Source organism: Xenia sp. Carnegie-2017, unplaced genomic scaffold (genome assembly GCF_021976095.1).
Source record: "Xenia sp. Carnegie-2017 unplaced genomic scaffold, XeniaSp_v1 HiC_scaffold_6, whole genome shotgun sequence".
Taxonomy (NCBI): domain Eukaryota; kingdom Metazoa; phylum Cnidaria; class Anthozoa; order Malacalcyonacea; family Xeniidae; genus Xenia; species Xenia sp. Carnegie-2017.
In genome coordinates, this window is record NW_025813526.1 from 7414298 (window position 1) to 7437987 (window position 23690).

A 23690-nucleotide genomic window follows, 5' to 3' on the forward strand; every position below is an offset into this window, starting at 1 on the left:
CTATGTGCATCATGATTATCTAATGTTCTTTTCTTAAAGGACATTGGCAACGAAAATTTTTTTACATACGTTTATCGTAGATAGATATGGAATACTTAATTTCATGTTTTCGTGTCTCTTTTGAATTTTGCTGTTGAGAAAATTTGACTAAAGTTGAATCCTTATCCGCCATTTTCGAAAAAAAAGCCTTATGCTAAATTATGCCGGAATACATTACTGACGTCATTGGCTGGTATCAACTGAATGACACAACATAAAATAATAGTATTGTAATAAAATATAGCACATTAGTTTACTGGAATTTTAAAACAAAAACAACAGTCGGCGGTTGTTAAGATCAACAAAAGTTGTGTAGTTTATCACGCTTATATACTTTTCCAATATTTAGTCGTTATAAGACGTAGAAACGTTTATTTTAGCAGATCTTACAGCTAGGCTTTGCCGACTTACCAAGTGTAAGCCCAGACAACAACAAGCGCGTTTTATACACTGCACATTTCGTGCAATAGAAATATTTCATTTTCTCATATTACAAACCTGTGACCAACTAAAGAGTTATACGTTTAATTTATTATTTGTATACATAAGAATCTTTGAAAGATTATGTAGTTTTATATAGGTGATAAGCTCTCAGCCGCTTATCCCTAACGTTTTACGTGCGTGTTTGCGTGCACAATGTACAAGTACACTTTTAAATTAACTTTAAAACTTATGAATAATACAAGTTTTGGGTGGATCACTCATGCATTTTGCTTTTGCGCAGTTTGTGACAAACCTTCGACAATGATATGGCATCGCAATTGCAGATAATAACAAAGAACATCAAAGAGCGTCTGTGTAAGACACTAAATTTACGGTCTTTCGTGATAACAAGATGCCGACACACGTCTATCTTTAACACACTTTCTGAGAGCATATTGTCCCTAAATTCTTGGTGTGTTGTCAAGCAATTTACTCCTTGAGTTTCTGTTTGGCCCAGCAAAGCCCCATACTCATCGTATTCAAGCGCTTTTTCGTGGCAACAAAAACACTCGATTGCCATTTTTGACAAAGTAAAATGTCCACACTTACACTAACTAAGATTTTGAAGGCGCCAAGCATTTGTTTTCTCAAATTCAGCATGTATTTCATCCTCCGACGAGGACAAATGCTCTGCTCACTCTCCTGTTCGGAACCGCTTTCTTCACTAGTTTCGGCCTTCACTTCAGGTTCATATTGATAGGGCAGAACCTCACCCGGTTGATTTTTGTGTATGCCATCCATTACAGCAAAAAAATCCTTAAAATATGCTTTAAATGTGTTGTAACACAGTCAATCACAAAGTATATTGTATTGTTGTTTCGACTGCTCACCAGCCAATGACGTCACTACCACTCGAGATAATTTTATCAAAATTTTATCCAAGATGGGGCAATTTATAAAACTTTTGCTGCAAATATCTCAGCCACAAAATATTTTTGAGAAAAAATTTTGCTATTTTAGTTGTTAGACATCACAAAGGTTCAAAAATATGCCATAAAAATTTTCGTTGCCAATGTCCTTTAACGTTCATTGATGTATTTAAAAGAACGTCATTATCCCGAGAACGTTGTATATCTATAATGAAACCAAATAATAAAGCCCTTATGAGGGCCTCGATATGATTATCCAAAAATTTGTACACATTGTGCCACTAGAAAAATCCAAAACAATTTATTACCATATAAATACTGTTCATCAACTTCGGTAATTTAGAGCATAGGGTTTAAGCCATGTTTTACTAATTACAAAAAATAGTTATGGTCCAATACCTGTTGTGCGATGTCCTTAGCAAACCTCTGAAGTCATTTTATAGTAGAATCCAACAAAAATCCATGCTCGTAACTTGCAAACAGTAAAGAATAATTCCAAAATGAAGTGTAATCCAGACAAAACACACTTCTTGAAAGAAAGACTAGACTTAAGATAAGTCATTGCAATAGAGAAAGACACTTTATCAATCTAAATTATATGTTGAGGAAATAAAATGTAATTAAAACGGTATGAAAGGCAATTAATGAAGTAAATTCTGAAATATTTTTCTATTATGAAGTTGAGTAAATAGCTTTCTTAATACTTAACACGGCATTCAAGCAAAATTGTTATTTTCTGAGTCACTGTTTAAAATGTGGCATTCACATAATATCTATGATGAATTGAATGTTATCTTAACATGAAAATTGGTAAATAACGGCAAATACAAAACAGTAAATTTGCAGAAACTGTCACCAATACTGAGTCGCTTAAAACTTCTCTTTCTATTGCATTGTATTAAGAATTTAAGGACATGAGAAATGCATTCTATGTGCATCATGAATATCTAGTGTTCTTTTTTTTAGTGTTCGTTGATGGATTTAAAAGCACATCATGATCGTGGGAACGTTGTATCTCTATAATGAAACCAAATAATGAAGCCACAATGAACGCCCCGATATGACTATCCAAAAATGTGTAAGTATTGTGCCACTATAAAAACAGAAAACAGTTTGTTACCATAAAAAGACTGTTCACCAACTTTGGTAATCTAAAGCATAGGGTTTCAGCCATGTTTTTTAATTACAATGAGTAATTGTCATCCAATACCTGTTGTGCGACCTCCTTCCCAAAGCTCTGAAATAAACTTAGAATAATCTCCTACTATAATCCATGATCGTAACTTGCTAACTGTAATGAATAATCGAAAAAATGAAGTGTAATCCAGACAAAACACTTTTCTTGAATGAAACACTAGACTTCAGTTAGGCCACTGCAATAGAAAAAGGCAGTTTATCTTAAAGCCGGTTCCTGCGAGTGTTTGTTTTGGGAGTTCGGATTGATCAATTTCAACGATATTTCCCAAATTCCCTACCTTCCTTTGCTGCGAAGGAATGCTTGCTGTTTGCACTTGCAAACTTTGTAGAACCCAAGACTTTGCAATTATTGACTAGTTTTTTCATAGTTTTGACACCGTTACCATTGTGCTTTCGTCGCCGTGTTATTCGAGTTCGATATCGGCTTCTTCGCAGCCAGCGTTAAGACTTGCCGACGCTCGCTCTTCTTCCATTTGAGATTCTATAGCCTCTATTTCAAATTTTTAGTCTGCTATTTTCCTTTGAGGTTCATGTTGTTTTGTTAACTGATTTTTCTTCAGCTGTGCAACGGCTAACTTTTCCTTACTTCTGGACACTCCTGAAGACTTGAGCTGTGGCTTCTTAATTTACTTGCTGAGCTTCTACTTGTTATTAATGAAGGACAACTAACATCTTCTCGTCGTCACTGCTTTCCTTTGCCATAATCTGATCATTTCATATAGATGCACCTATTTTGCCATCTGTTCTTTGTAGCTACAACTTGCCATATCTATGTCTTCTTCCTGGAACGCTAATTTAAGGTATTCTTTGTGAACGTCATAAAACGCCTTCCAATTGTTTTTTGTTCTGTACAAAGCGGTAAATCGTACGGTAGTCACAATCACTTCCTTTAAATGTGTATTTTTAAAGCCCTGTTACTTTCAAAGGAAAACAACTTAACTGAGGCTATAACAATGATGAAGAAAGTTATCATTTTGTTGGTAATGATATGTGCTTTATGTTAAATTCTCCATGTTCAAAGTTCAAATTAATATTTACTGGCGGGAATGCCTTGCGATTGGCAATATCAAGCCAGGTTCCAGTGTAAGTTCCAATCAATGGTTCAAACATATATAACAAAAAAGCTACCTGATTATATGATATTTTAATCTAGAGCTTCAGTGAATTGAAACCAAACAACATTTCAAACCGGCTGAGACAACGTTACATTGCGACTGATTCCTTATTTGAAGAGCATGCATTTGAACAACAAAACCAATTTCTGTAAGTAATTCGAGAGTTAAATTGCAAAAACATGCAATTTGCTACTGGATGATATTATTAATTGAAACACGATAAAACAGAATTAAAATTGTCAATTGTTTCCTATTATTAAAGCAATATTAGATCCGTTTTCCTGTTCCCTTTGCGAATATAAAAAAGAAGAACACCTTGCAATTTTATTGAGTTAAAGTTTTTTGGTAATTTCCGTCTAACTGAAACGAAAATGGCATTAAATGTTTTAGATGGAAACCAAAGCAATATAAAAAATATATTGTTAAAGGGCTATGCTACTGAAATTGGTTTTAAAATATATAACTTGTGGAAAAAGACTCAGGGCTGTGGTTTTGATCACTCATGTCAATAACGACATGAATGTTTGATGATGCCAAACGAGGAAAGGGTATCGATATGCTTTGATGATGCAGTATCAGAAATTGATGAGGAAGAAGTCATGAAATCCCTCTTTGATAGCTTACAACACATGATTCACATAGTAAATGGGCTAGAACTTATCAAGTAAACTTGTAATGATCAGAGAAAAATATTTTTCACAGAAAAAAAAAAAATTAAAATATTAGAAGTTGATATTCTTAAATAAATTTTATTGAATAAAACATTTTTCTTAAAGAAACTAGCAACGACTATACTGAAATAAAATGAAATCTATCTCGCTGACTAATCCACTCTATCAATCTTCAAAAGATAAAGAATTATAAAAATACATACTAAAAAAATCTTCTAGAAATCTGTCGACTTCTTTGTCAAAGCAACTAGAATATAAAGCATAGACATAACATAAAAAAAATTTAGAACATTTACCAAGCATCTTAATTATTTGACTTTCAAGCAAATAGGGCACTTGAAAGGCGAGCCCTCAACAAGCCTCTCCTCCATATCAGAGAGGTGCACTTTATGTCCACAGCTTGGCGTGCATATAGCCCATAACTTACAGTCTTCACTGAAATATAATTCCAATTCAACTTACTCAAAATTGGGGTTATGCTCTGCGACGTTGCCACGACTCTAGCATTTTTCGGTAAAAATATCTTTAACCAAACACAATCGGAACGTACCGAAACATATATGTCGAAATTTAAAAACCCTTCTCTCAAAGCGCCATCGGGTGGCTTGAATTTGAAACTGCAAAATACAGATCTCAATGAAACTGCAAAACACAATGTCAATGATATCTAAAAAATTAACGATTCGGAATTAAGTAAAGTGTACTATGTCGGCTGCTTTTGTGAAGAAACAAACACTATATTTTCTTTTAATGGCTGTCTCTATCATGCATGCCCATCTTGTTACGATTTAAGAAATGATCATCCCTTTTTAATGAGAAACAGGTGGCTGACGTATTTGATGAAACAATTAGACGAATAAGTTGACTTTTGCAATTGGGCTACGAGGTTAAGACAATTTGCGAAAATGACTATTGCAACCTTAAGGAAGCGAACGAAATGAAACATTTTTTTGGATACAAATGACATTATGACGAATCTTGGACTACATGATGCGTTTTTCGGTGGCGGAGTCAATGGGTTTCAGCTTTTTATGGATGCCTAACAAGATGAAAAATTGAATATGTTGATTTTGCATCGTTGTATCCCTACGTTAACAAAACAAACGTTTATCCTATAAGTCGTCCAACAATTATTCGAGAGAATTTTGAAACAATTTCGACTTATTTCGGACTAACACAATGCAAGGCTTTAGCACCCAGAAATTTGTATCTTCCAATTCTACCTTCACGAATAAAGGATAAACTCTTTTTCTTTTATGTAAACAGCGTGTTATACGAGACTCTTCAGTGTGTACTCACTAGGAAAATGAGAGTACCTTTTTGGTGTACTTTTACCACAGTTGAAGTGATGAAAGCTATTGAAAAAAGATAAAAGATTATTGAAATTTTTAAAATTTGGCACTTTGAAAACACAAGTTCAGATTTGTTTTCAGATTATGTGAATAGTTTTTTCCGTATAATGCAAGAGAGTTCAGGATTTCCAAGTCGTTTACAAAATCCCGAGGACAGACAGAAATGCGTGGCGACTATTATAAAAACGAAGGAATACTGTTAAGGCATGATAAAATATACTACATTCCAGGTTTAAGAGCATTGGCTAAGCTATGTCTTAACAACTTGAGGAGTAAATTTTGTCAAAAATACAATTGACTAAATACAGAATTCATTAATGATCCGCTATATTTCTACAGACGTTTGAACGGGGCCGACATTGAAATGCCCAATCTTTGCATCTTGAATGATGATTTAGTCGAAACTGTCTTTAGGAAAAAGCATGAGTTCGAAGTATAAAATAAACTAACAAATATCTTCATAGGAATTTTCACAATTGCATGGGCTATGTTACAAGTTTACAATGTGATGGGTCTGTTGCAGCATAATCTTCTATACGTAGATACCATAGCTGTATATATGTAAATAAGCCCGGGATCCAAGGCCACTCCAAGGGGATTACCTGGGTAACTTAAAAAACGAAATCACTCAAGAACATGGGGTAGGTAGTTACGTTACAACATTTGCATGCGTGGGTCCAAAAAATTATACGTACGTTGTAAATAATGGAAAAGACATTGTTAGATACAAGGTTTTATTTTGAATTTTAAAAATAGCCAAATTCCTAATTTTGATTCTACTCTACAAATAATACGTAACTATGCACGTTCATATGTCGAAAATTTAAAAAACAAAATAGATGTTGCAAATAATAGTAAAATAACACGAGAAAAAGCGACCAGTTGGCTGGTCAACAAGAAAGAAGTAAAGCAGTATCAAATCGTCTACAACAAAAGAATAATTGTCAACTCTGAGGAAGACACAATACCATTCGGATATTATTGCTCACCAGTGTCTAACTCTGCTTGTCCGTCTGTAAAGCACATTATACGCCTTTCTGATTCAATGCTTTATACAATGTTACAGCACACTGCACTAAGGTGTAGAGTAAATCATAGCTGTGTTGATGACAAAGCTAACGACTAGACATCTAGTGATGAAGAAATAGAAGACGTTTTGGTGTATAATGATGTTGTTAAGGATGACGATGACGATGACATGATTTTTGAATGAAGAAAACGCAAGCGATATAAGTTTATTGGAATTTCACAACGAGGAAGATATGGATTTTCAATCTGAGTAAGAAAATGATAAAACATTTATAAACGACATTGAAATGTCTGAAGATGAAAATCACGTTTCTTTTTGTCGAAGGTTTAAAAATAATTATTAATTTAATGCATATTGACATCGTATTAATATTTTCAAACATACATTTACAAAGTAGTTAATTCATGTCCATCATATTTTCAATGCTCAATTTATAACAATGATGAATATTTACACCCTCATCATTTTCCAACTGTCTAATATTTTTTGCAATTCAATCTTTGAGGTGGTGGACCATTCTTTTGCATTTGCAGGATAAACGAAGTACGTTCAATTTTGCATTTCCTCTGAGGACTGAGACACAATCCAAGGTTTCTAACATTATTTGTGCAAATAAAAAGTTGTGGAGTTTTTGACTGCTCATAATTCTTGAACATCCAATCAGCTTCTTGTTAATTAAGTATTTCACTTGTTTATAGAGCATCCTTAATTGATACATGCAAGATGGTATATAATCTGTTGTAAAACAATTCCGTTTCATTTGCAAGACAATGGACGTGCGTTTTAAAACACCAGCTAACTTTTATATTTGCGGAGGAAATGTCCCTTACGAAAATTATTAATAGGATGTTGTTAGTATTCCAATAGGAATATAAGATTCTTATAGGAAATCGTATAGGAAGGCAGAGTGAATTCATTTTTATTCCGATTCCGATAAGAAATATATTAAGAAAATGGCGGCAATTTTAAAGCCTATAGGAATATTTAAATTCCTGTAGGAAATCGTATAGGAAGGCAGATTCAATTAATTTTCGTTCCGATTCCGATACGATATATATTAAGAAAATGGCGGCAATTTTAAAGCCTATAGGAATATTTAAATTCCTGTAGGAAATCCTATAGGAAGGCAGAGTCAATTCATTTTCATTCCGATTCCGATAGGAAATATATTAAGAAAATGGCGGCAATTTTAAAGCCTATAGGAATATTTAAATTCCTGTAGGAAATCCTATAGGAAGGCAGAGTCAATTCATTTTCATTCCGATTCCGATAGGAAATATATTAAGAAAATGGCGGCAATTTTAAAGCCAATTGGAATATTGAAATTCCCGTAGGAAATCCTATAACAATCCGTAATTGGATTTGTTTTGCTATTCTGACTGGAAATCCTTTAAGAAAATAGTGGAAAAAAAACCTATATGAATATTCAAATTCTTATATGAAATCTTCTGGAAATGTTATTGGAAAAACCTATATAGCAATCGAAATATATAGGAAATGCTATTTATTTTTTTTCCAAAATTACAACTATGCTGGATTCTTCAGATATCTAATGCATGAATTAAAAGGAGCATTGTGGCATGGAGTGGTGGTTGTGTAAACGACAATGATAATGTCATCTCTTGAATCAAAGGCTGCAGATGCTTGAATTCTTTACCAGAATTTAAACAACAGCTTTACGAGCTGACATTGATTAAACTCCTCAAAGCAGAGCAACAATACATGTCAAAATTTAGCCATTAGATAATGAGTTTTCAGAACCATTACGAACAGCAACAGCACGTGATTGAAGAGGAATTGATTTTTGATTTCGCCACCATGGGCCAATTTCCAATAGGATCCTATATGAAGTTTTAATAGGTTTTTGGAGATCTGGTAGGAATTCTTATAGCAATAACTTGTATGGGAAAACTTGTAGGATTTCCAAAAGGATTACTTTGTAAGAATTCTTATAGGAATTCTTGTAGAAATTCTTATTTCAATTCGCATAGGTTCTTACAGCATCCTATAGATTATTCCCTTAGGCTCATGGGCCAATTTCCATTAGGATCCTGTAGAAAGCTTTAATAGGAATTCCTATTGATAATTTCGTAAGTGAAGCTAATCTGGTAAGAGCCATCTCGTTAGGTCAATGCTTTTTAATTTAAATGAGCTATTTAACCCAGTTACATGTAAAGTCATTTACTGCTACGGCGAACCTTGCAATTTGGCAAAATGCTTAAAAGGATACCGAATGTAATTTTGCTTAAAGGGTTTCCTGAAAACTTGACCGATATTTTGGAAAGATGTCAAAACGCTTTAGTCGTTGTAGATGAATTATATCAGAATGTTCTAATGATCAACGAATGACTGACTTATTCACCCGTGAGTCACATCATGGCGGGATATCTGTCATGTATTTAACGCAACATTTACTCCATCCGGGTAAAAAATCAAGAACGATAAGCCTTAACTCTCATTATATTATCATTTTCAAAAACCTGAGCGATTCTCTAGGTATTTCGATTTTGGCCCGTCAAATGTACCTTAAAATGTCAACTACCTTTTGGACTCGTTTCAAGACGCTACGAGTCGCACATACGTTTATCTCATGCTAGATTTACATCAATTAACCTCTGACAATTTGCGTGTCAGAACAAGCATTTTGCCTCATGAATAGCACATTGCGTATGTACAAATGCGATAAGCATCGACAGAAACACTCAGAAACGCATCATGTCGAAGCGAATGAAGAACTATATTCCTTACCTGCAAGTTCCAGCTAAATCTAAACCAAATGTTCGAAAGGTGATAATTGGACCCTCTAACGTTATTGTGTGCATATGTGAATGTGCTATCAATTTTTTAGAAGGAACTGTCCAAGTATCTGCTATTCAATGTGACTGTCGTCAAGGTGCAAAAAAAACGTGGGAGTGCTAGCCAACAAAAAAATCTCACGAGCAATGAAGAAAAAACTTTTGAATCAGAAGGCAGGAAGTGTATTGGGAAGTTTGTTCACAAAATGATACATGTCAAACGTATGATTCTTGTTCCTGAACATGTATTTAACAGATAAGAAAAGCAAAAAAAATTGAAACTAGTCCGATCATGATGAATATGATAAATATAGATTTGCGGCTCTCACAATTTTCTTTAACAAGACGGCGTGAGTGACGATCAAAGACAAAAACCTTTTAACGCAAACTTTGAACAATTCCTTAAATTGAAGCAACAGAAAGATATTCAGATACCCATGGCACACGTGGTAGACACTGTTTACGGGAATGGAAAAGCTCAATAAGCGACAATAAAATGCAGATATTAGCTGACTCTGTTCTTGTACAAAGTGTGCCACAAACTATGCGTGAGCAAGCGAAAGCAATATTGAAGCGTCTTAGAACACCCCCGAGTATAATGTCTGGGGACGGTTCTAGACAAGTCAAATTGGGGAGTCATCATTTCGCAATCAAACATAACAGATCTAATTAGTGATGCTGTGAGAGGAAAGAAAAATTTCAATCCTCAAGGGTCTAAAGAATTCTTTCGTGCTTTATCAAAAATAAACATTCCTCTAGATTTGAATAGGAACGATATGAGATGGAAGGAAGCTCAAATGGAAACTTCACCACGTGAAGAAAACGAAAAAGTTTATCCTAGTTCATTAAAAGTGAAATTGACAACGCCCAAAGCTTCCACTACACACAAGAATACTTAATTAAGTTGGTTAAGCTATTAATATGTTTTGTAAAGGATTTTTTGTTTAAATAAATATCGCAGTTGATATCAATTTCCTGATTGTTGTCAGTTAGAATATGTAAATACAAACGCAAGCAATTAAGTTACACAAAGAACTTTATTATTGATAATTAAACACTTCATTCTTTTACACATAAGTTTGTACTTGACTTATTTCCATCGTTCGAGATTACACAAGTTTCTATTTTTAAAATGTTTGTTTACAAAATTTGATACATTCTTATCGTTCTCAACAGTATTATCATCAAACATGCCTACAATTCTACTCATCTTATGGCCTCGCACTCTTTTGCTCTGATAAAATATACAATATTGTCCACATATATCGTTCCAAATACTGTGAAATTTGCGTGTATTAAAATCCCAATCATAATGTTTTAAATAGTCTCTAAAGAATTTATGATATATCTCTGAAAGCTATTTACGATATGTCCGTAGCTGTCGAAGAATTCGGTTCTTCGTTCAGACGAAAGGAAAATGTAGCCCAATGACTTGCAGGTTTTCCACTGATATTGGTTTTTGCTATAAGCCCAATAGGACAGCTTTTGATTACCTTAGGTAAACGATTGGCTGGAAAAACACCAAGAATTTTCTTGCTTGTAACAGGACCCGATCTCAAAGTAGATGATATTTGTGAGGTGTCAATTTAACCAATATAGTCATAGACAAAATTTCTTTTAGAGTCGATGTGGGTTATATTTTCAAAATCTCATAGCAGACAAGACTAACGGCATTAGTTGGTGCTGTTGAGAATTGTATGTCATTGGCAAGATTTCCTTTTTGCACTGTATTAAAATTTTCTCTCGTACTGCACATATCAAACGTCAAATCAAAACAGCTCAAAGCAAAGCCCTTTGTACTGTATTGATTTGACGCCTGATATGTGTACATTTGTGTAGGTTGATTTGTGACACCTGATATGTGTAGATTTGTGCAGAACCCTTTGCTTTGTACAATTTTGATTTGACACGTGATATGTGTAGATTTTTCGTCTGATATATGTAGACGTTTTTGATTTGATGCCTGAAACGTGAATTGTGATAGAAATGCTTCTATGTACCCAGGATTGTTACCAAACGACAGCTTGAAAGACTTCGATGGTAGGGATCTGCCGTTTACTGAAATGCCTAAGGAAGAAACGTTGAAATGCTGGAAATTTAATAGGTTCATTTTATAGGCACACTTCAATGCAGCGCATGCAACAAGACCAACTCAAGTGATTTCGGCACCAAACCGTTCAAAAGATTATCTTTTGCAACGATGGGATTCCTGATGGAATAATGAAACTTTTGCAGTCCACACGCGTTACAGGTTAAACGGATGTGCTTTTTTTCAGTGGAACTTCGCGAGACATAGCTTTACTAGGATTCACTTTTACTTTGCGAACTTTTTATAAAAATCCACCAGTTTCACTTCAAAGGCTGCATCGTTCTCCGTTGCCATTAGAGCGAACTCGTCACCAGTACGGTTCACTACCTCTTTCAAATCAACAAAGCTAAGCAGGAGGCGTTCACCGAAGAAAACATTACAAAATATGGTGCCTCCCACTTCGACAATTGCGCTTCCCGCAGTAAACTTACTTCGTGTTTTCAAGCCTTTGTTTGGACTGGCGTTTGTTGGGTCAGCAACTTCCATTTTTGAAGCTTCGTCTTTGTAAAACAACGCAGATGTCAGCTGGGATTGTTTAGATGATGGACCATAATTCGAAAGTGTATTGATATATGCACGATAAAGATAAGTTCCTTTCGATTGGGTTACTAACTTACCATTCAAAAACACATTAACTTGCTTAAACAAACTATGCAAGAAATTGTTCACCGGTCCAACATTATCGCCATCGTCGAGATTTCCACCGTCGGCCTTCGTTACTTTTTCTCTGACCATCAATATTGTGTTAAACAAGTCAACATAATCGTCTGTACCTGGCGCTAAAAAAAAGTAATCGGACCGCTTTCAGATACACTAGACTGTCTAGGTGAATGGTCTGTCCATCGCCCCTTTTCCAAACTGGTTTACGTTGGGGGTATTTTTGGTACATTCTGCTGATTTTGTATGAAGGAGCTCCATATTTAACCGAAAATATCTTCTGCTTCTTTAGCAGCTTTATGTCTCTTAACTGAACGGTAAATGACATGAGAAGACGATACTTTTCTCTTTTTAGTTATTTTTTTGCTGTTTCGTCAGGGGATTTCCTCTTCCTGTTTGAGCAAACTGTTGCATACGTCTTACAGATTTTCTTCCCTGTTTCTTTTGATGCTCGATTAACACCAGACTTTCCAACCTTTTTAAAACTTTTTCCTGAGATTACATTGCCCAAAACGTTTGCACCTTTATCGAGGACAATTTTACCTAGAGATTTTGCGCCATATTTTGCCAAAGTTATTGCAGCTCGAGCCAATCAACGAAATAAACCACCAAGGTCACAACCCATTTGACCATAACCTTTTTGCCAGTATTCTCCCCTAATAACAGGTTGCGATCTGTATCTTTTTGCTGATTGAGACAATATTGAACATAACGGTTTTTCGATACTTTTTCTTATGTTAAATAAGATGAAGCTTGTGTTCTGAAATGAAGTGTCACTATCGACTTCCCTCGTTCAAATGAGATGGGATTTCCTCAATATGACAATACCTCAATATTTTCCTTGCATATTAATTGCCTTTAGTAATTTTACATTGACGTCTCCAACAACTTGCGGTTGTACCATGTTGCAATATACTATATCATGACGGATACGTGCAAATCAGAAGCATAAGGGCTTTCGGTTGTTTTCGATATCTCTACTTCTTTTCCTCCAAAGTCGAGTAAGATCAACATTTGTCGTTTAATTAATACTTTGCAACCCTATTTTACATGGATTTTAATTTTTTCTGGTCGGTGGTCAAAGCTCAATTGAATATTGCCTTTTACTTCTTTGTCAAGAATCTCATTAACTGCTTTCACTTGGTCGAAGCCTTTTTACAAAAGCCATAGTTGACAAATACCGGAGTAGGCAGACCTGTTTTGTAAGTATCTATTTGTATAAAACCTTTTTTCAACGTGTACCATGTATGAGGATATTTAATTGAATACAATCCTACTTCCAATTACCATTTTAATTCACAACGTGCGGTAAATTTTGCACGATAACCAGTAACTTTTCACATTAACATGGTCTTGAAACAACTGAAGTCAAAATGCAATAACATTGAAATTTATATTATATTTTTTTGTCAAAGCAAATACATAGTTGATTTGTATTTCAGTTTACAACTACAATCAGCATTGTCAAAGAGATGTTGAAAAAAAGGAGGAAGTTTTGTCTCCGTGTACATTAACTTTAGTTCTACCCAAGTAACACTAAACAGTTTGTCAAAATATGTCTTATGATAGTTTGAAGTTGCCAGTTCTTTAGAAACTTAAAGGCTTCACATATTCCATTCCAGACATACTCGCGAGTAATTGTTTCGTTTGCCCAAGCTGCAAAATTGAAACAACGATCTTCCTCAGTCATCTTTTCTAAAAAGATTTGATACCCTACCCAAGGGTCTGCTTTACTTTCATCCTTTTCAGCTCTTGAGCTATGTTTACACTCCCACTCCCACTCCCACCCCCCACCCCCACTGAGCTATGTCACTACCGAGGGGTGGAGGTAGGGAGTGGGAGTGGAGTGAGTGGGAGTGGGAGTGGGAGTGGGAGTGCAACACACCCGCATTCAAAAATTAAAACAAAAATTAGAAAAAATTAAAACAAAACTCATGTAAATATCAGGTGAAACTCGTGTTGTAAATTATTACGCTACTAATGTAAATTTCGCTAAACAATCATTTAGACAATTCCATTTTTAAACTGCTTCGTTGGCGGCCAGTCTTAAATTACTGGTATGTAATAGGAAAAAGTGGTTTTATGTTTGATGCCAGTAAAAATTATAACAATTAAAGTCAACCATTAATATAAATTAGCAAAGAAACAATTGTTACAATACCTGTTTGAAAACCTGACAGTTGTTATATTATACACTCTGCCGAAGGCATTGATTTTGAACTTTGTTGGAAGTAGACATAAAGTAAACAAAACTTTGCATTATTTCGACTTGCTATGAGTAAGGTTAAATTATCTACGCATTAAAATGTCAGGGGAGCGATTATATGACTGTAAGATTCTTGCTGCTGAGAAGGATATAACCAGCACAATTGACGTGCACTAACAGGCGAAGAAATGGGCTGTTCTGCAGAACCGTAGAGTGCCTTTGTGGGTGGTGGCACCAAACAATTAGGGAAATGTAAATGTAATTACTATTTTAAGGACAGGAACCTAAAGAGTTACTTATTACACTAGGTTAGGGGCATGCTTAGAAAGGTTTGTACCTTCCTTCTTTTTGTAGAATAAAATTCTTATGGAATAAAATATTTTGAACCTGTTCATTCATTTTTTTTAAAATTGAAAATTCTGAAGTCACTGTTTCGCTAATTCGGCCAAATGCATATCTGTAAAACCGAAAAATTTCAGGTAAATTTAAAAAAATCTTCAGGTAAATATTTATGACACCCCCAAAATCAAGGTATTTGCGACGTCCCAGCCACCAATCACCGTTGCACCATCAGCCGTGCTAGTCATGCATGCAATCCAGTGATATACATATGATTGGCTAGAACAAAGATGTAGAGTAAGTAAAAAGATTACCATGGATTTTCTTGTATCGTTGAATAGTAATAATCAAATAATAATTATCTTCATCAAAGCTTTATAAACATATTGAACGTCTTCTTTAACTTATACAAAGCTGTAATCCAAGTAAGACGAGGTTCCATTAGTTATTAGATATACTATTATTTTTTCTAGGATTTCCCGAGGGGATGTTGCAGCCCCTTTTTCCCCTCTTGCGCCACACTTGGAGCAGATTTTCTTGCACACTTGCCTATCTTATCGTAATTTTTGTTTTTATTCTTTCACTTCAACATACACCATTCCTCATTGCATTTTTTCATATCAACGACTCATGATCCACAAGTAAAAGGAATGTAAGCCTAAAATTATTGAAGAGAAGCCAAAATGACCAATGTAAAGTGGTGCTGCTGGGAGGATTATATTTAAAGGTTTCGAGCGAAACATCCCCATGGGGCTCCTCACATATCATAAGAGACTCAAATGAAACTTCAAGAAGTGCATGCAATAGAAATGACGCAAGAAGCAACTTCTTTTCAATTGAAGTATGATTAACATGATAATCCGGGAGCTATCCAGTTTAAGGTTCTGCCTCTTTTATTTACTGATTTATTGTGGCTATCTCAACACAACGTTTTTGGTTTTATCATATTTGTATGTTCAAAATTATTTTTCAGGCAATTGAGGTGATTAAACACTAACTGAATGATTTTATGTAACAATGTTAAAGCAAACTGAGCTATTTTTATAAATCTAAACAAAACGTGAACGAACATAAACGCGAAAGTCAAAGAAAGAAGCAAAGTTAAGAGACGTTCCATTACTAACAACTCCATGAACGCTGATATTATTCTTTCCATGTATTTTTATTCATAGACCAATGGCTTGAGGTACTGTATTATTGCATCCTAACAAAAAAAATGAAGTTATCTGAAGGAAAAAATGGTTTATTTTTTTCTTTCTGTGTTATAAACAGAAAAAATTTCGTAAAATGTTATAATTAGCTAATTAAACTAAAGTACTAAAAATTGTGAAGAAAAAATAAAATAGAAAAAATTAAGAAAAAGACAGAAGTTTGACATGGAAATGGCCCAAGAATAGAATAGCCAGTACTTGAAGCCCGCTCTTCATTTAGCTCGTCGAAATTTCTAAAAAATATAACTGATTTGTTCACTGACACAATCCCAACTCGTGCCTGGATGAAATTTGAATCACCAACGTTGAATTCGACTTCGTAGCAGCTCGACATGAAATATGGTCGTGGTACATAACGCCAAAGTGATGCAAACGAATCAAGAAAAATTTGTGCTGGCCTGTTCAAAATTTTCTTTCCAAAAAATAAACTACAAAAGCCAGGTGCAGAAATGTAAAATTGTATTTTGCAATAATAAGTTTGCAGGCACAATTCTGTAACGTTAGCACTCCAGAATTGGGAATTAAAGACCGTTTGTTCTGCATTTTTAGATTGCCATATACTTGAATCATAAGTGGTGTTATTCTGCAATGCAATTAAAACATAAATAACTAATAACTAAAATAACATTTACTTCAGATAATCAGTATTTTTTGTGTAACAACAGTCAAAGATGCGGTTTTACCCGTATATGGAAAAATATGCTTTTCACAACTATATTCTATGCTTTTTGAATGTGTGGATATACGTGTATTAATTAAATGTCTCGTTAATGACTCGTCAGTCATCACCCTATTGAAAAATCATTGGCAAAAGTTTAAAACGTATCGAATTAAACCAATTTCTGTATTATCTTTTTTTAGATTTCCGTATATAATTCATGTGAAAAGTATTACTTTGTAAAAACCGAAATAAGCATGTAAGTGAAAGGGGCTTGAAAAAAGGCATTTAAAAACGGCAATACATAACAATCCATTTATATAGACAGAATTTTACTGCTGCAATAAGCATATTTTAAATTACCTGAACTAACTCATCGTCATCAGCTGAAACGATATGTGCCATATTCTAATATCGTGTTAGTTTCAATAGAATGTTAATTGCGTCGTATTCTCCAAGTAATATTTCTCCTCTTACAAATGATTATCATTATTAAAGATGATTGTAATCTAAGATAAACTACTGTAGGTGTCCAAGTACTTAACTGACCAAAGGTAACTGAACACTTAAATTATCGTGAGCTTTTTAATTATCAGTTTATTTGGGCATGGTTATTTCTGCATTAACTGTATATCCTTAAATTATACTTTTACCATTAAAGTTCACTCGTACCATGAAATCTAAAATTGATATTTACATATGATGTTAAATTGAAAAATAAAAAAATATAGATTTTCATTTTTCTGAGACCTTATACAATATTTTTGGATGGGAGGCAAATGCCGTAAAGATTAATTTGAACTTACAGATTTTGAGCTTCCACTTATTTTTCCAAGAAATGTTCGTCCAATACCATTGCATTCTACACTTGATCCAGCATTTCTTCGACATTCGGTTTCGTCATAACCCAAATCATTTCGCGATTTGATGCAATACTTTCTTTCGACACTGATTTCACTAATGAAGGAAATCATTGGAATTGGTACAATTGATCATTCTTGACAGATAAAAAGCAGTGACCTGAAAAAACGGTGATCACAAAAAGCGCTGACAAACAGAGTAGTTGTTTTTACTTTAATTTACACTGCACTAGGCGTATGAAATTGTTGACTCTTCGAATAGGTAAAGAAATTCATTAATACTAAGTACTTTAACTTTTTTTTGCCACTACCGGCGTCAATTTTTTTAAAAATGTATGATTTTGTACCATGCTCACAAAAAATGTATTTGAAGCAATTTAGTGCAAGCACAGGAGAACGCGAAATCTTTATAAGTAGCATTTTTTTTTGCTACAACATTTTTACGTTGGATATTAACTTGCCAATTTCACATCATAAGTTACGAAAATTTCCGACAATGGATAAAACAATTTGAAATAATGCAAAGAATTTGGTGTGAAATGCATAAACGCAAATCCAAGCTTGACTGATGTCGTGTTGACCAATGCCAACATAAAATTGCTTGAAATTTTAATAGCCGGCGCAGCTACATCACTATTTTCACTTAGGATGAATTTATTGTTCCTTCAATAATTTTTTTGGGCAAGGCTCGTTTCGAAGGACTTTAACAACAGTACTTTCACTGGTAAAAAATCATTGCCTGTTGTGTAAAGTAACGGTAAAATATTCATCAAATTATCAAATGTTTTTCTTGTTCAACGCAAAAACACTTACTATTTTTTTAAAAAAAAGTATTCTAACAGTAATTTTTATCTACCATGTATAGCTATGTATTAAATAAGCAATAAGTGTGATATAATATATAAAAGTTCATACTCTGAAGAAGATCTCGTTTGAGCTTTCAAACAATCATCATATATTACAGGTTCTTGAAGAGAAATAACCATTGTCAAATTAATAATAATAAGTTTAGAAGGGAAGTGCACATTTGAAGAAAACGGACTGCTATACTTGTGACTTTCTTTGGCATTTTACGCAACCAGCCTTTCAAAACCCGTGTTAAGTCTGGCTTTACTTGATACACGTGCATTAACCGTTTCTTTTGCAGTCTAGTTGATCTGCAACAATTTCCAAACGAAATAACAAAAAACTTTTAAAAAACTTTCCCACCTAAAGGGTTAGTCAAATGTAACTATGTACGAGGACCAAAAGCTCATAGAAACTCATGCACAGTAACACACAACTTGCGCAATAAAATAGGTAGGAAATATTTTTGGTGATATTGCACTACCCTACAAATGGTTTTATGAACCAGTTTAATTTTAATTAGCGCGTTTTGTTGCAGTGTAGCAAATATACCTACTAAACGAGATAGGCAACACGTGTAGCATAATATTGCGCCTAAAATGTTAAATATTACTATGGTGAAATGATTCAATTAAGCATACGATTGAGTTCAATAATGTGAGGATTCTCAATTTTCCAAAAACGGAAATTGTACAACTCGTAGAGGAGACTTTTATGAAGCAAAGGAGATTTAATTGTTGGTAGATTATGCGGGAAACCTACGTGGAAAACTTGTAAGGTGATTGTTGGGGAAGAGAAAATCTTTTTAAACTGACAATTTCTATATTCTCAATTTTTGTCCAAAATAATAGTCTTCTTCTGTGTTCTCATAATTTGAGAATTGATTGTAACAGAATCTTTAATTTTGAATAGAAGATTAGCAAATTAGCATTAAGTTAAATTAGTGGGTCATTTGAATCACGCGCACGTCATTACCTCCTACACGAAATTACGAACTTAATCATCCAGATGTTATCAGTTTTTAATATTATCTTTTTTACTCATTCTTTTTTTAAGAAAAATAGACGATAAACTTCATTGGTCCCACCCAAAATAGGTATATAATAGGTGGACATGGTGTTGTGTATGGAGAAAATAGGGAAACATGGGAAATGATCGTAGGGGGGAAGTATGGGATAATAAATTTTAGTTAGGAACGTGTGCCATAAATATGTGTGTGTCATGTTTACTTTTGTTATCACGAAGTTCTGTTTTGTCAATTAAAGGATTTTCGTGAAATAATAATTTTGATCTAATATTAAAAAAACAGTATCGAGAAACGAGACACTTGTCACACAGTAAACAATTCAATTTAGTCATAACGTCTTTCGTTTTCAACAGACGTTTTTTTCAAGGAACTTTTCATGCAAAAGTTTGTTTTTTTGACACGGGTCTAAAACGAATTTCATAACGTGAACGAAAAAAGTTTTCGAGCTCCAGACATTAGATTGTATTTCTAATTATTGTTGCATCTGTCCATTTAGTTTTAAGGTGACAAAGAAATCTTCATTAAGCCCTCAGATACTTACTTGAACATGCCCCATTTTCAAGAGAAATATCATCTAATGCAACATAGGAGTAAATGGAGTTGATTTGAGCTGTAAATCCTATCTGAAAAAAAATTTAAATATGTATCATCCGAAAAAAGACTTTAGAAACCCAAGAGATCCCAGTCAGAACATTGTTATGTTATAAAATTATACTATGAGATAATTGTCTCTTAACTTGGATTTTTAGTAGATAGTATATTATGAACAACTAGTATGTCGATGAATATAATTTTCTTTCTTTCATAAAAATATGAGAGCCGTATCGTAAAATACTTATTTGAAATTTAAAGTTTAATTTAAAATTTAGCAAAGCCCTGGCTAGATGCTATAAACGAGAGACCAACCAAAGGTTTTGGAGTGGGAATCACATGAAGGACGCCTTAAAATGTCTTCAATAATGAAACGTCACTAAAACAAGCAGCCAGAGCCTTGGTGGCTCTAAAGGACACGTTAAACAGGAGATTAAAGAAGTTGAATGCTCTAGATATCTATGGCAAAATTGATAACATGCACCAAAAGGATTTTGGATGATTTCGCACTATTTTGTCCAATGACAGGGATAATCATCTGGCAAAATACTTCATTTTTATATGTTTTTGAAATATATAGGTGCGTTTAAAATTTACAAGCAGTCTACAAATAAATGTTAACAAAGCATCTTTTCGGAGGGGCTCGGCAGCGCAAATTTTAGCGTAGCTAAAATTGAGCAGGGGATGGAGCCCCGAGAATCCTCAGCGACGGCGGGTGATTCACGAAGTGAATTAGGAGCGCACCCGTAGTGTCCGAAGGACGACAGACATAACATATGCTCTTTACAAAATTTGGAATCTATATGTTTTTTTTTTAATTTATCTGTCAGGCGCGTGTCTGAGTGCATGTTTTTTTTAACAATGGTTGTTTAATGTAACCAGCACATGTTAATATCAGCGCATGTTTTTTAATTTAATGTTTTATATAATTTTTGTTAAAAGTGTTTGTTTAATTTTTTTTCAAAATTTATTTTTTTAATCCTTTTTTATAGTTATGTTACTTATATTGATTATTCTTAAGTTTTTTTATTAATTTTTTTGATAATTTATCATTTAGTAGATAATTTCATTAGCCATTTGTGTTATGTATAGTTGTAAACTTGTATTTTGGTTAATCCATTAAATGCTGTCAGCCATTTTTTCCAGTTATCAATGAAGCTAGAAATAATAATATAAATATAGTTGAAATCATCATCAACACAGTATACGTAATATAAATCTAGTAATGCATTAACTATTTTTCATTATCATTTGTTAGTTTACCATCATATCTAATTCAATTGTTTTAGAGTTATCAGACGGATTTATTAATAAAAGTGAAAATTCAATCGATTTAATATTATTAAAAATAATTCTGATAATAATTTGTAGGCTATTAGAATTTGTGTTATAATTTAATTGATTGCTATGGTATACTACTTTACCATTTACTCTGCTATCAATCTCATTCTGTGTATAATAGTTATTTAAATTAGAAGTCAAAGCATACTTACCATCAGCTTGTGTTTTAGTAAAATAGTTATTTAAATAAGAAGTCAAAGCATACTTACCATCAGCTTGTGTTTTAGTATAATAGTTATTTAAATAAGAAGTCAAAGCATACTTACCATCAGCTTGTGTTTTAGTATAATAGTTATTTAAATTAGAAGTCAAAGCATACTTACTATCTGTTTCATTTTTTGTATAATATTTAGTTAAATTAGAACTTAAAGCATACTTACCATCAGCTTGTGTTTTAGTATAATAGTTATTTAAATTAGAAGTCAAAGCATACTTACTATCTGTTTCATTTTTGTATAATATTTATTTAAATTAGAACTTAAAGCATACTTACCATTTGTTTCATTCTTTGTATAATAGTTGGCTAATCTTGAAACAAAACATATTTATTATCAGCTTGCATTTTAGTATAATATTTTAGTAAATTAGAAGTCAAAGCATACTTACCATCAGCTTGTGTTTTAGTATAGTAGTCATTAAATTTACCATCAGCTTGAGTTTTAGTATAGTAGTTATCTGATAGATGTGTTTTATCTACAGATCCTTGTATATTTACATTAATATCTGTTTTATCATGCCCATAAAATAAGCTCATTTATATTATTCCTCAGATTTTATATCCTGTTTATTATTTTTATGTTCGTAAACATGTTTAACGGTTGTTATACCACCAGATAAAAACCCTAAAAGAGGTAAATATGGTGATACTTTTTCTACTAAACTGTACACATCTCGTTTTAAAAGGTCGTCTGATTTAAGCTGTTTTGTTAATTCTTTGGGATCTTCAATAGCATCAAACCCTTTTAATATATCTGAAAATTTTGATATAACTAAATCAGTTAAAAACTCATTAGCTTTTTGTAATCCTTTTTTCTCGTATTCAGTGTATAATTTATCAATAATTTTTTGACTAGCTTTTTTAATGTAAGCAACTGACTTGTCTAAATCACCATCTTCAGCTAGTTTAAGTAGTTGATCTCTTTTATTAAAACCCTCTTGCGGTTTATCTTGTATATTTTCATCACATACCGCATCTTTGATAATATCATTTGCGGAATCAATTTCATTAATTATATCATCAATTGTTTCAGGCTCTTTACGCTTTGGCATATATATATATAACACATGTTTTATTGCGGAATAACAATTTTCCATTTGTATGGGTATACAAGTTGGATTTCTAAATGTGCATACTTATTATTTTTCAATTTTTTGGTTATTTCTTCTATATCATCTTTTTCAACACCATAAAGATAATCATCAAATATGGTTTTCATATCATTGCGGCTTGTATTATAAAATGTAACTAAATAACTTATATTTTCGCGATAAGGTTTAGAAATACTAGTCAATTGCTGTGTCACCACAAAAACTAGAAATACCATAATGACGAGCACTAAACCCTAATTTTATTAATTGCGATGTCCTATTTTTAACATCTAAGCAACTCGCACAGTCATCAAGTATAATAAGACTATTGGTGCCTTTATATACATCACTAACATATTTTAAAACAATATCTACACGATCTTGGTCACATTCTACTTTAATTAAATCATTTATTTATAATTCATTTATATATTTCCATTCTTGATAGGTTTATTATATGATAATGTTGGACATAATAAAATGATAAAATCAAAATGTCTATTAAAGTTTTCTTCTAACATTTTAAGAAGGTAAAAAGATTTTCCACAATTAGTCATACCTAAAATAATCATATTAAAAGTTGTATTGATTTATATATTACTGGTTATTTTAGTATTGAATACTTTGTAAATCATTATTAACAAATTGAACAAGAGCATCACTAACAACATAGATGTAACAGTTTAAATCTTTTGTATATGCTCTTTTTTTAATCTCTAGTAAAATAACATTTTGAGTATTAACGATTCGTTTCCCGTTACCAGCAATATTTTTTTCTTGAAAGGTGCGTAGATCGACAACTAATGCAAATTTATCCTTATAAAATTTTTCAATTGTCATGAAGCTATTTATTGGGATAGTTTTATCAAAAAATCTTCTTGCTTCTTCATAAAATAGTTTTTTATTTATACCTTGAGCGAAAATAACATTAGGAACTCCTTCGACCGTTATTTTCACTTCATCGACGAGTGTGTAAGGAAATTTTTCACTATCACTAACTGAATTT

At 33.1% G+C, this 23690-nt stretch overlaps 1 long non-coding RNA gene across 1 annotated transcript; it reads right to left on the minus strand.

Annotated features, from left to right (window-relative positions):
• Nucleotides 1-736: 736 nt before the first annotated feature.
• Nucleotides 737-21470, minus strand: LOC124457889. The gene is made up of 3 exons (XR_006952858.1): nt 21460-21470; nt 7211-7213; nt 737-845 (listed from the first exon to the last, which is right to left on the minus strand). It is a non-coding gene; the product is annotated as an uncharacterized LOC124457889 (long non-coding RNA).
• Nucleotides 21471-23690: the final 2220 nt, after the last annotated feature.